This window comes from Canis lupus, chromosome 36 (genome assembly GCF_048164855.1).
Source record: "Canis lupus baileyi chromosome 36, mCanLup2.hap1, whole genome shotgun sequence".
NCBI lineage: Eukaryota > Metazoa > Chordata > Mammalia > Carnivora > Canidae > Canis > Canis lupus.
Genome location: NC_132873.1, coordinates 30,743,273 through 30,754,997, shown reverse-complemented (window position 1 = coordinate 30,754,997; position 11,725 = coordinate 30,743,273). Strand labels below are relative to the sequence as shown.

Sequence of the window (11,725 nt, the reverse complement as noted above, 5' to 3'; positions counted from 1 at the left end):
CAGCTTCTGGTTTTCCTCCTCTTTTGTTCTTCCTAATTCTAGTTTAGCCTCCACCCTGCATCCAAGCCAATGACCAAAGAGGCTTCGTTATGACATCGGATCCTAAAAGGAGGCCGAGCTCTGGCTACCGGGTTCGGGAATGATCATTGCCTAGGTGTATGCTAATCCCCTGAATTCATGCCTTCACGGCCCTTCTCTCCCTGCAGAACGAGGGGAACCACAGGTCTTACAATGAAAGACGCCCACTTCCACTCGGGCGGGACTGTCCCTTGTGGAGGACGTCATCTGGGCCAAGTAGTGCAAGCGGGGAGATCAAGAATAGGTCCCAGGTGAGACATAAGCAAGCACTTACTTTGATGTCATGCTTTATTTGTTCATCCATTTATTATTTGTTAAATATTGTAGTTTTATGTCCTCTCTATACCCAACATGGAGTTTAAACTCACAACCCAGAGATCAAGATCCCCCAACCAGGCCAGCCAGGCACCCCAGTGCCATGTTTCATAACTCTTTGCTTCCTTGCCTATCTCTGCATCGAACTGGAACATTGAGTCCTTGACGGGGAGCTTTAGTTACCTCCAAATCCTAGAACGTTCTCACTGTATCCCAATCCTAGATTGACATTTACCATTGAATAGCACTTTAAATAAATAGTCAGTAAAATAACTACTACAGTAAAGGAAATTATCAACTTTTCATGTGTCTGGGCCCTGCTCCCTGGGCTCCCGGGGAAGCTATGGTTTCTTTAACATTGATCAAGGTCCAAATGACTCCACCACACCTCAAAGCATGGGCTCAGTTTCTGCCCTGAGACATGCAACACCCTTGCTTCAATTAACATGTATCAATCAATCAAAGGGAGCCTGACCGGAATGGTGTGGTTCATAAGAACATGGGACTCTTGTTCTTGGGGTAGCAAGTTCAAGCCCCATGTTGGGTGTAGAGATTACAGAAAAATAAAATATTAAAAAAATCAATCAGTTGATCTTGGGGAGACACAGCCCCAGATCCCACAAGGGCAGGGAGCCAGCTGACGGGTCTACACACAATATTATAAGCAGCAGAGCACAAAATCTGAACTTTCAGCAGTCTGCTAGAGTGGGGGACACACCAGCCTTAAGGTGTTCAGGTGGAGAAGTGGGGGGCAGTCCCTGGAGCGACAGGGTGGGATCAGGATCCCAGGGGTCCCAAGGATGGTGGCGCCTACTGTTCCCAGGCACAGGAGCAGGAACCCGGCTGAGAGCAGCGGGACTCGGGCCAGCTGTCTGCCCTGTGTGGCCACAAACTGCAAACCCCTGTGCAGTCATGGAGCCGCGTTCCTGGGACAGGCCAGCAAAGGCCAGGTGTGGGAGGACACCCTCCCGGGCAAGGTCTCCACAAGGGCAGCCCCTAAAATTTGGAGTTTTAAACTTCAGTCACTTGTCTGTGTGGAGGCTGAGAAAATTAAGGCTGTTCCACTTTAAGTTCAGTGTTAGCACAAGTACTGCCATCCCAGGCCCCTGTGAATAAGAGCTAAATTTTACATTATTTCAGTTACAGGAAAAAAAGAAAAAAACAGCTTACAGCTTAAGGTCCCAGAAAGCCCCATATTAGAATGAGAACAGAGCTCAATGCCCTTGAAAGCCCCATATCAGAATGTAAACAGAACTTGAGAAATTCCTCCCCCCACTTCTGGAGGTCCCCTAGACCAGCCCATAAAACTCAGCTAGAACCCACCTTGGGGTCCAAGTCCCTGCTCCGCTGTGTCAGGTGTACTTGGACGCAAGCTCCAGCTTGTAAATAACCGTCGTGTGTTTGCATCGGTGTCGGCTTCTCGGTGGTTTCTCAGATTCGCAATCTTGGGCACAACAGTCTGAGATAAAAAAACAAAACCAAAAGAAGCTCGGACGCAGGCAGAGTGAACGCAGGGTTCTGAGAGAAGTGGCGGAGAACCCGGGGCTTGGGGGCTCTTCTGTGAAGGCCCCTGCAGACTGGGGGGCGGGATGCTCAGCCCCAGAGCCAGAGGACCCAGCGTCCCCACCCACATCCCGCCAAGTCTCAGGGAGCAGCACAGCGCCGCCCGCTGGAGGCCAGAGGTGCTGACGCCCACCCCGCCTCTGACCCCGCAGGTGCATCTCCCAGGCAGATGTGCACCTGACAATCAGCGCCACGGGCCCGTCCCCGGACCCCGCACACACCACTCGCTGCCACCAAGTGGTCGGACCACAGAGGCTGCAGAGCTTCAGCTCTGCCGGGAAAGTAGAGTCTAGCTTCCTTTGTACTTTGTGCTTTATTTTCATTTATTTTCTTTGATTCTTTTTTATTAATTGCTTTCTTTTAATTTTTATGTATGTACCTTATATATTTCTTATTTTTGTTTACTTTCATGGTACTTTAATTGTGTTTCTTATTTTGGGATTTAGAATCTTTTAACAAGCAGGCCAAAATAAACACAGAATCTGGTGTTTTTCTGGGAAGTCAGTTATTGTTTTTCTTGGTTTTTCTTTTTCTTCCTTCTTTCTTTTCTGGAAAAAATAATGAGATGGAGAAATTCACCTCCATAAAATAACATGAGGTAGTACTCACAGCCAGGAAGTTCATCAATACACATATATGATGTCTAACTACAGTTTAAAGATAGCAGCTGGGCTGGAAAAAGAGCACAGAAGAAAGCTAGAGAATCCCTTACTGTAAAAATAAAAGAACTAAAATCTAGTCAGGCCAACGTTAAAAATGCTATAACTGAGATGCAGTCCCAAGTGGAAGCCTTAAAGACAAGAAAGGTTATGGACTACAGAGGCAGACCGAGGGAACTGAGCCACTTATTAAAACAATAACATTCATATCATAGGAGACTCAGAAGATGAAGAGAGAGTAAGGGGGCAGAAGTTTTATTTGAACAAATTATGTAAACTTCTCTAACCCGAGGAAGGACACAGACACTGAAATCGAGAGCACAGAGAACTCCCAATAAATTCAACAGAAGCTGACCATCACCCAAGCACATCAGAGTCAAAGTCACAAAATACACAGACAAGAAAAGAATCCTGAAAGTAGCGGAGGTGGGGCTTCGGGGTGGGGGGTAGTCCTTAACCTATAAGGGAGGATGAATCAGGTTGCAGCATCTGTCCACAAACTTGGCAAGCCAGAAGTAAGTGGAAGGAAATATTCAATATGCTGAATGGGAAAAGTATGCAGCCAAGAATTCTTTCTTTTGTTTTTTTAAGAATAACCATCAAAATTTATTTAATCTGTGGAAGAACGAGTGAGTGACATAGAAGACAAGTTGATGGAAAAGAGGGAAACTGAGGAAAAAAGAGAGACAAACAATTAAAAGACCATGAAGACAATTTAAGGGAAATAAACGACAGCCTGAGGAAGAAAAACCTACGTTTAATTGGGGTTCCCAAGGGCGCTGAAAGGGCCAGAGGGCCAGAATATGTATTTGAACAAATCATAGCCAAAAACTTTCCTAATCTGGGAAGGGAAAGAGGCATTCAGATCCAGGAAATAGAGAGATCCACCCCCTAAAATCAAGAAAAACCATTCAACACCCTGACATCTAATAGTTAAGCTTGCAAATTCCAAAGATAAAGAGAAGATCCTTAAAGCAGCAACAGACAAGAAATTCCTGACTTTTATGGGGAGGAGTATTAGGGTAACAGCAGACCTCTCCACAGAGACCTGGCAGGCCAGAAAGGGCTGGCAGGATATATTCAGGGTCCTAAATGAGAAGAACATGCAACCAAGAATACTTTATCCAGCAAGGCTCTCATTCAAAATGGAAGGAGAGATAAAGAGCTTCCAAGACAGGCAGAAACTGAAAGAATATGTGACCTCCAAACCAGCTCTGCAAGAAATTTTAAGGGGGACTCTTAAAATTCCCCTTTAAGAAGAAGTTCAGTGGAACAATCTACAAAAACAAGGACTGAATAGATACCATGATAACACTAAACTCATATCTTTCGATAGTAACTCTGAACGTGAACGGGCTTAATGACCCCATCAAAAGGTGCAGGGTTTCAGACTGGATAAAAAAGCAGGACCCATCTATTTGCTGTCTACAAGAGACCCACTTTAGACAGAAGGACTAAACCTACAACCTGAAAATAAAATGTTGGAGAACTACTTACCATTCAAAGGGTCCTCAAAAGAAAGCAGGGGTAGCCATCCTTATATCAGATAAACTAAAATTTACCCTGAAGACTGTAGTGAGAGATGAAGAGGGACACTATATCATACTTAAAGGATCTATCCAACAAGAGGACTTAACAATCCTCAATATATATGCCCCGAATGTGGGAGCTACCAAATATTTAAATCAATTAATAACAAAAGTGAAGAAATACTTAGATAATAATACACTTATACTTGGTGACTTCAATCTAGCTCTTTCTACCTACCCTCAGTAGGTCTTCTAAGCACAACATCTCCAAAGAAACGAGAGCTTTAAATGATACACTGGACCAGATGGATTTCACAGATATCGACAGAACTTTACATCCAAACTCAACCGAATACACATTCTTCTCAAGTGCACATGGAACTTTCTCCAGAATAGACCACATACTGGGTCACAAATCGGGTCTGAACCGATACCGAAAGACTGGGATCGTCCCCTGCATATTCTCAGACCATAATGCCTTGAAATTAGATCTAAATCACAACAAGAAGTTTGGAAGGACCTCAAACACGTGGAGGTTGAGGACCATCCTACTAAAAGATGAAAGGGTCAACCAGGAAATTAAGGAAGAATTAAAAAGATGCATGGAAACTAATGAGAATGAAGATACAACCGTTCAAAATCTTTGGGATGCAGCAAAAGCAGTCCTAAGGGGGAAATGCATCGCAATAGAAGCATCCATTCAAAAACTGGAAAGAACTCAAATACAAAAGCTAACCTTACACATAAAGGAGCTAGAGAAAAAACAGCAGATAGATCCTACACCCAGCAGAAGAAGAGAGGTAATTAAGATTCGAGCAGAACTCAACAAAATCGAGACCAGAAGAACTGTGGAACAGATCAACAGAACCAGGAGTTGGTTCTTTGAAAGAATTAATAAGATAGATAAACCACTAGCCAACCTTATTAAAAAGAAGAGAGAGGAGACTCAAATTAATAAAATCATGAATGAGAAAGGAGAGATCACTACCAACACCAAGGAAATACAAACGATTTTAAAAACATATTATGAACACCTCTATGCCAATAAATTAGGCAATCTAGAAGAAATGGACGCATTCCTGGAAAGCCACAAACTACCAAAACTGGAACAGGAAGAAATAGAAAACCTGAAGAGGCCAATAACCAGGGAGGAAATTGAAGCAGTCATCCAAAACCTCCCAAGAACAAGAGTCCAGGGCCAGATGGCTTCCCAGGGGAATTCTATCAAACGTTTAAAGAAGAAATCATACTTATTCTACTAAAGCTGTTTGGAAGGATAGAAAGAGATGGAGTAGTTCTAACATTGTTCTATGAGGCCAGCATCACCTTAATTCCAAAACCAGACAAAGACCCCACCAAAAAGGAGAATTAGAGACCAATATCCCTGATGAACATGGATGCAAAAATTCTCAACAAGATACTAGCCAATAGGATCCAACAGCACATTAAGAAAATTATTCACCATGACCAAGTAGGATTTATCCCTGGGACACAAGGCTGGTTCAACACTTGTAAAACAATCAATGTGATTCATCATATCAGCAAGAGAAAAACCAAGAACCGTATGATCCTCTCATTAGATGCAGAGAAAGCATTTGACAACATACAGCCTCCATTCCTGATCAAAACTCTTCAGAGTGTAGGGATAGAGGGAACATTCCTCAACATCTTAAAAGCCATCTACGAAAAGCCCACAGCAAATATCATTCTCAATGGGGAAGCACTGGGAGCTGTTCGCCTAAGATCAGGAACAAGAAAGGGATGTCCACTCTCACCACTGCTATTCAACATAGTACTGGAAGTCCTAGCCTCAGCAATCAGACAACAAATAGACATTAAAGGCATTCAAATTGGCAAAGAAGAAGTCAAACTCTCCCTCTTCGCCAATGACATGATACTCTACATAGAAAACCCAAAAGCCTCCACCCCAAGATTGCTAGAACTCATACAGCAATTTGGTAGCGTGGCAGGATACAAAATCAATGCCTAGAAATCAATGGCATTTCTATACACTAACAATGAGACTGAAGAAAGAGAAATTAAGGAGTCAATCCCATTTACAATTGCACCCAAAAGCATAAGATACCTAGGAATAAACCTAACCAAAGAGGTAAAGGATCTATACCCTCAAAACTATAGAACACTTCTGAAAGAAATTGAGGAAGACACAAAGAGATGGAAAAATATTCCATGCGCATGGATTGGCAGAATTAATATTGTGAAAATGTCAATGTTACCCAGGGCAATTTACACATTTAATGCAATCCCTATCAAAATATCATGGACTTTCTTCAGAGAGTTAGAACAAATTATTTTAAGATTTGTGTGGAATCAGAAAAGACCCCGAATAGCCAGGGGAATTTTAAAAAAGAAAACCATAGCTGGGGGCATCACAATGCCAGATTTCAGGTTGTACTACAAAGCTGTGGTCATCAAGACAGTGTGGTACTGGCACAAAAACAGACACATAGATCAATGGAACAGAATAGAGAACCCAGAAGTGCACCCTGAACTTTATCGCCAACTAATATTCGATAAAGGAGGAAAGACTATCCATTGGAAGAAAGACAGTCTCTTCAATAGATGGTTCTGGGAAAACTGCACATCCACATGCAGAAGAATGAAACTAGACCACTCTCGTTCACCAGACACAAAGATAAACTCAAAATGGATGAAAGATCTAAATGTGAGACAGGATTCCATCAAAATCCTAGAGGAGAACACAGGCAACACCCTTTTTGAACTTGGCCACAGTAACTTCTTGCAAGATACATCCACGAAGGCAAAAGAAACAAAAGCAAAAATGAACTATTGGGACTTCATCAAGATAATAAGCTTTTGCACAGCAAAGGATACAGTCAACAAAACTAAAAGACAACCTACAGAATGGGAGGAGATATTTGCAAATGATGTATCAGATAAAGGGCTAGTTTCCAAGATCTATAGAGAACTTCTTAAACTCAACACCAAAGAAACAAACAATCCAATCATGAAATGGGCAAAAGACATGAACAGAAATCTCACAGAGGAAAACATAGACATGGCCAACATGCACATGAGAAAATGCTCTGCATCACTTGCCATCAGGGAAATACAAATCAAAACCACAATGAGATCCCACCTCACACCAGTGAGAATGGGGAAAATTAACAAGGCAGGAAACCACAAATGTTGGAGAGGATGCGGAGAAAAGGGAACCCTCTTACACTGTTGGTGGGAATGTGAACTGGTGCAGCCACTCTGGAAAACTGTGTGGAGGTTCCTCAAAGAGTTAAAAATAAACTTGCCCTATGACCCAGCAATTGCACTGTTGGGGATTTACCCCAAAGATTCAGATGGAATGAAACGCCGGGACAACTGCACCCCGATATTTATAGCAGCAATGGCCACAATAGCCAAACTGTGGAAGGAGCCTCAGTGTCCATCGAAAGATGAATGGATCAAGAAGATGTGGTTTATGTATACAATGGAATATTACTCAGACATTAGAAACGACAAATACCCACCATTTGCTTCAATGTGGATGGAACTGGAGGGTATTATGCTGAATGAAGTAAGTCAGTCGGAGAAGGACAAGCAATGTATGTTCTCATTCATTTGGGGAATATAAACAATAGTGAAAGGGAATATAAGGGAAGGGAGAAGAAATGTGTGGGAAATACCAGAAAGGGAAACAGAACATAAAGACTCCTAACTCTGGGAAACGAACTAGGCGTGGTGGATGGCGAGGAGGGCAGGGGGTGGGGGGGATAGGGTGACGGGCACTGAGGGGGGCACTTGATGGGATGAGCACTGGGTGTTATTCTGTATGTTGGTAAATTGAACACCAATAAAAAATTAATTTATAAATAAATAAATAAATAAATAAATAAATAAATAAATAAATAAATAAATAAAATAATGTGTTAATAGTTTCACCTCTAGGTATCTAGCCTTAGGAAGTCAGACAAAACATTTAAAAAATTTTATAGGCAAAGTTGTTCATCTCAAATGGCAAAACACACAATAAATAAAATAAAATGGCAAAACGTAGTAAAATATAGTATCAACCCCTACCCACCAGGGGCATCAAATAATCCATGACTGATTTACGATGTAGACTGTAACATTATTACTTTTCTCTTAAATACAAAGAATCATTATAATAAGTGAAAACAAGAAACTATAAAAATTTGCAGAGAAAAATGGCTTGAAACAAATTCAAAAAATATTTGCAATGGTTACCATTGAGAAATGAACCTATAAGTGATATTTTTCTTCTCTACGCTTTTTCCAATTTTCTTATACTGAACACATATTTTTATTAAAGAAAATAAAAGGTAAGTACCTACCCTCATAAACTTGTTCCAGAAATTTCGCTAGAAGAATGATTCAGTGGAAAAGAGGAAGGTCTGAAGCTATCTTGGTCATCCTTTGAGCCATGTCCACCATCTTCAGGAGAGGGATTTTTGCAAACCTATCATAAAAGTGTTATTTTCCAATGAGAACAACAACACAATCACTTATAATTCTGTGAACGTAAACAATTACTTCAACAGTTATCAACATTCTTAGGTGCAACTATGCAATGTTTTCCAACAAAAGTCACAAGTTTTTCACTGTTGCTTGCTTCACTAGCACATTCATTTTCCCTCTGATTTTCTTCATTATTTGGTATTTCTTCACACTTTTCTGACAGCCAAACAGTTGCTAGGCCGGGATTCCTTACTAATGAATCACTATCAGATTTTGGAGTGGATACCGATGGGCTGTTACACGGTTACCAATATTTGGTAATTTGCTGTCAATAGGATAGGGCTTCATGTCAACTACCATATGTTCACTCTCTTTTGTATTTGTAATAACTGAACGTGGAAAGTTTGTTCTAAATGATTCCTGATTCTCACTCTTTCCATTTTCACCATAAAAAGTAAATACTATATATTCTTCCAGTTCCTTTCAGAACCGGGTTTTATTAGTAGTACCCAAGTCCACTGTATGGATGTCTTGTGTAGTCTGTTCTTTTGCAAAGATAAATCCCAAATATCAGACATACTACTGGCTCTTGAAAAGTTTTCCAGTCCACATTCATATCTACTAACTTCTGTTCTGGTAAGGTATTTCTCCATATCAAACATGCTGGAGCTACTACTTTTTTCTATATCACTAGGGAAGAAATGAGACTCCGTGGAATAGTCCTTCTGTTCATTGTCCTCCTGAAAAGTCTCTCTGGTTTTATTTGAAAGCGCCTTGATCATGGTAGCAAGTTGGGAAGGATCAGTACTCACTGATGCATCTACAATGGCTGAAGCAATGGTGCTTATCCTACGTACAGAATCACCACCAGTTGGTAGCTTGTGTTTTGTCTCTTTTGGGTTTACTACCCATGAGGAAATTGTCCTAGAAAGAAGAAAATTCACATCAGATAAATATACTCAGTTCCATGGACATGTACATATTAGTGTAATCTTTAGACATTACATAAAATTTCACAGCAGCTAAAAGTTAATGGCATACCGATTAAATACCCTCATTAAATAAAGGACACTTGGTATCAACTTAAACGATAGAGTACTGGGTTATTCAGACTTGGATTATCAATTAAACAAAAATCTTCAGGAGTTAAAGAGATGATAAAGAGGAGTTAAAACTGAACCAGACAGTAATTTAAAGCAAAAAATTGGGTCACCTGGGTAGTTTGGTTGGTTAAGTGCCCAACGGTGGCTCAGTTCATCGTCCCAGATTCCTTGGATGGGTTTCATAACAAACTGGATCCAACTAAAAAAAAGAATGAGACTTAGAAGTCTGGAAAAAAATCCAGAATAAACTATGAAAGAGAAAGTAACAGAAAATACACAACAGAACAGAAGAACCGGAAAAAGGACTACTCTGAGAAAACCTAACATACTTCTACATGAACTTTCAAAAGAAAAAGGACAGATAATGGAACAAATGGTTTCTAGGAAGATATACAGGCTAAGAATTTTCTAAAACTTGTGAAAGTCAACAATTCAAGATGTTAGGAGGCCTACACACACTAAGCAGGATAAAACAAGAGATACCTAAGCACATCACAGTAAAATAGATAAAAATCAAAGTAAAAAAATTTGAGAGCAGCCAGAGATAGTAAAACACATTATCTTTAGTAAAGTTACCAAGAAGATTGGTAACAGACTTTTAAAATGAAATGTGAAATGGTCTATTCAAATTGCTGAGTTATTTCTAACATGGAAGTCTGCACTAAGCAAACACATGCTTCAAAAATAAAGGTGTGAGCAGCCCTGGTGGCTCAGTGGTTTACCACCGCCTTCAGCCCAGTGTGAGATCCAGGAGACCAGGGACTGAGTCTCATGTCAGGCCCCCTGCATGGAGCCTGCTTCTCCCTCTGCCTCTGAAATCCATCTGGACCAGTGGATCATTTCAAGCTCTTGTCTCTTTAGAGATGTAGTGTTTAGAAGATTGTTCATTAGCAGAAATTGCTGTGTGGAATTCTTCAACTATTAGTGTATTTATTATCTAAGTATGTCTTTACTTTGGTCATTAATTGATTGATATACTTGGCAGCTCCCACATTAGGGGCATAACTATTCATGATGTTTAGGTCCTTTTGTTGGGTAGACCCTTTAAGTATGATATAGTGTCCCTCTTCAGAGAGATAGCATTCTAATTTGTATGTACCTAAAAAGAGAGCTTCAAAAATTTTAAAGTAAACACTACCAGACTCACAGTGAATATCAAATTCATCATCATAGTGTGAGACATTAATATCTAAGTAACCGAAAGAACATGTACAATAATTTTAAGTGTAGTTTCCGCACTATGATTTAATAAGTTTTACCTGAATAAAATATAGAGAAGAGAGGAACCAAGGATCACACCAAGGCATTCCTGTCACATGCATAGAAAATATTCTGAAAAACGGAAGAGGGTATCCCTGGGTGGCTCGGCAGTTTAGCGCCTGCGTTCGGCCCAGGGGATGATCCTGGAGTCCTGGGATCGAGTCCCACATCAGCCTCCCTTCATGCAGCCTGCTTCTTCTCTGCCTCTGTGTCTTCCATGAATAAATATTAAAACCACTCTGAAAAACTGTGTGGAGGTTCCTCAAAGAGTTAAAAATAGATCTGCCCTACGACGGGAGGCCGGGCACATTCCCTCACCCAAAACCTAAACGAAACACTTTAACCCGAAGATCCTGGGAGTCCCCCGGCCAGGCACATGACCAGGTCCAACTCTACCCGTAAACAGTCACCCCAGCCCTAACCCTAACCCTGACCTTCCCCTACCCTAACACGAGACCTGTCACTAACGGACACCCAAACACGAACCGCTAGCCCCTAATCCACACCTAACCCTGGCTCCCACCCTAACCCTACCCCACCCCCTAACCCCACTCCCTAACCCTAAACCAAACCCCTTACCTTAAAAGTAAACCCCTAACCCCTTACCTCTACCCTTAATCCTAAAACGCGGCCCCATATCTTCCTGAAGCCTCCCCGCGGGTCCTGAGGAGCCGGGCCCTGTCAGCGTGGACGCGGCCCCGCGGCCTCCCCGAGCCTCCCCAGCGCAGGCGGGCTCCCGTCAGCAGGCGGACGAGGCTACTGC

At 41.6% G+C, this 11,725-nt stretch overlaps 1 long non-coding RNA gene across 4 annotated transcripts; it reads right to left on the bottom strand.

The window, feature by feature from the left end:
- Nucleotides 1–348: 348 nt before the first annotated feature.
- LOC140625820 (uncharacterized) lies at nucleotides 349–11,725 on the bottom strand. Of its 4 annotated transcripts, none has more exons than XR_012025119.1 (7): nucleotides 11,569–11,706; nucleotides 10,962–11,034; nucleotides 9,813–9,901; nucleotides 9,412–9,523; nucleotides 8,476–8,600; nucleotides 1,717–1,852; nucleotides 349–1,499 (listed from the first exon to the last, which is right to left on the bottom strand). It is a non-coding gene; the product is annotated as an uncharacterized lncRNA (long non-coding RNA). The 4 variants fall into 4 exon arrangements; XR_012025120.1 differs by having other exon boundaries at nucleotides 10,962–11,174; nucleotides 11,569–11,701; XR_012025118.1 differs by lacking the exon at nucleotides 10,962–11,034 and having other exon boundaries at nucleotides 349–1,512; nucleotides 11,569–11,725.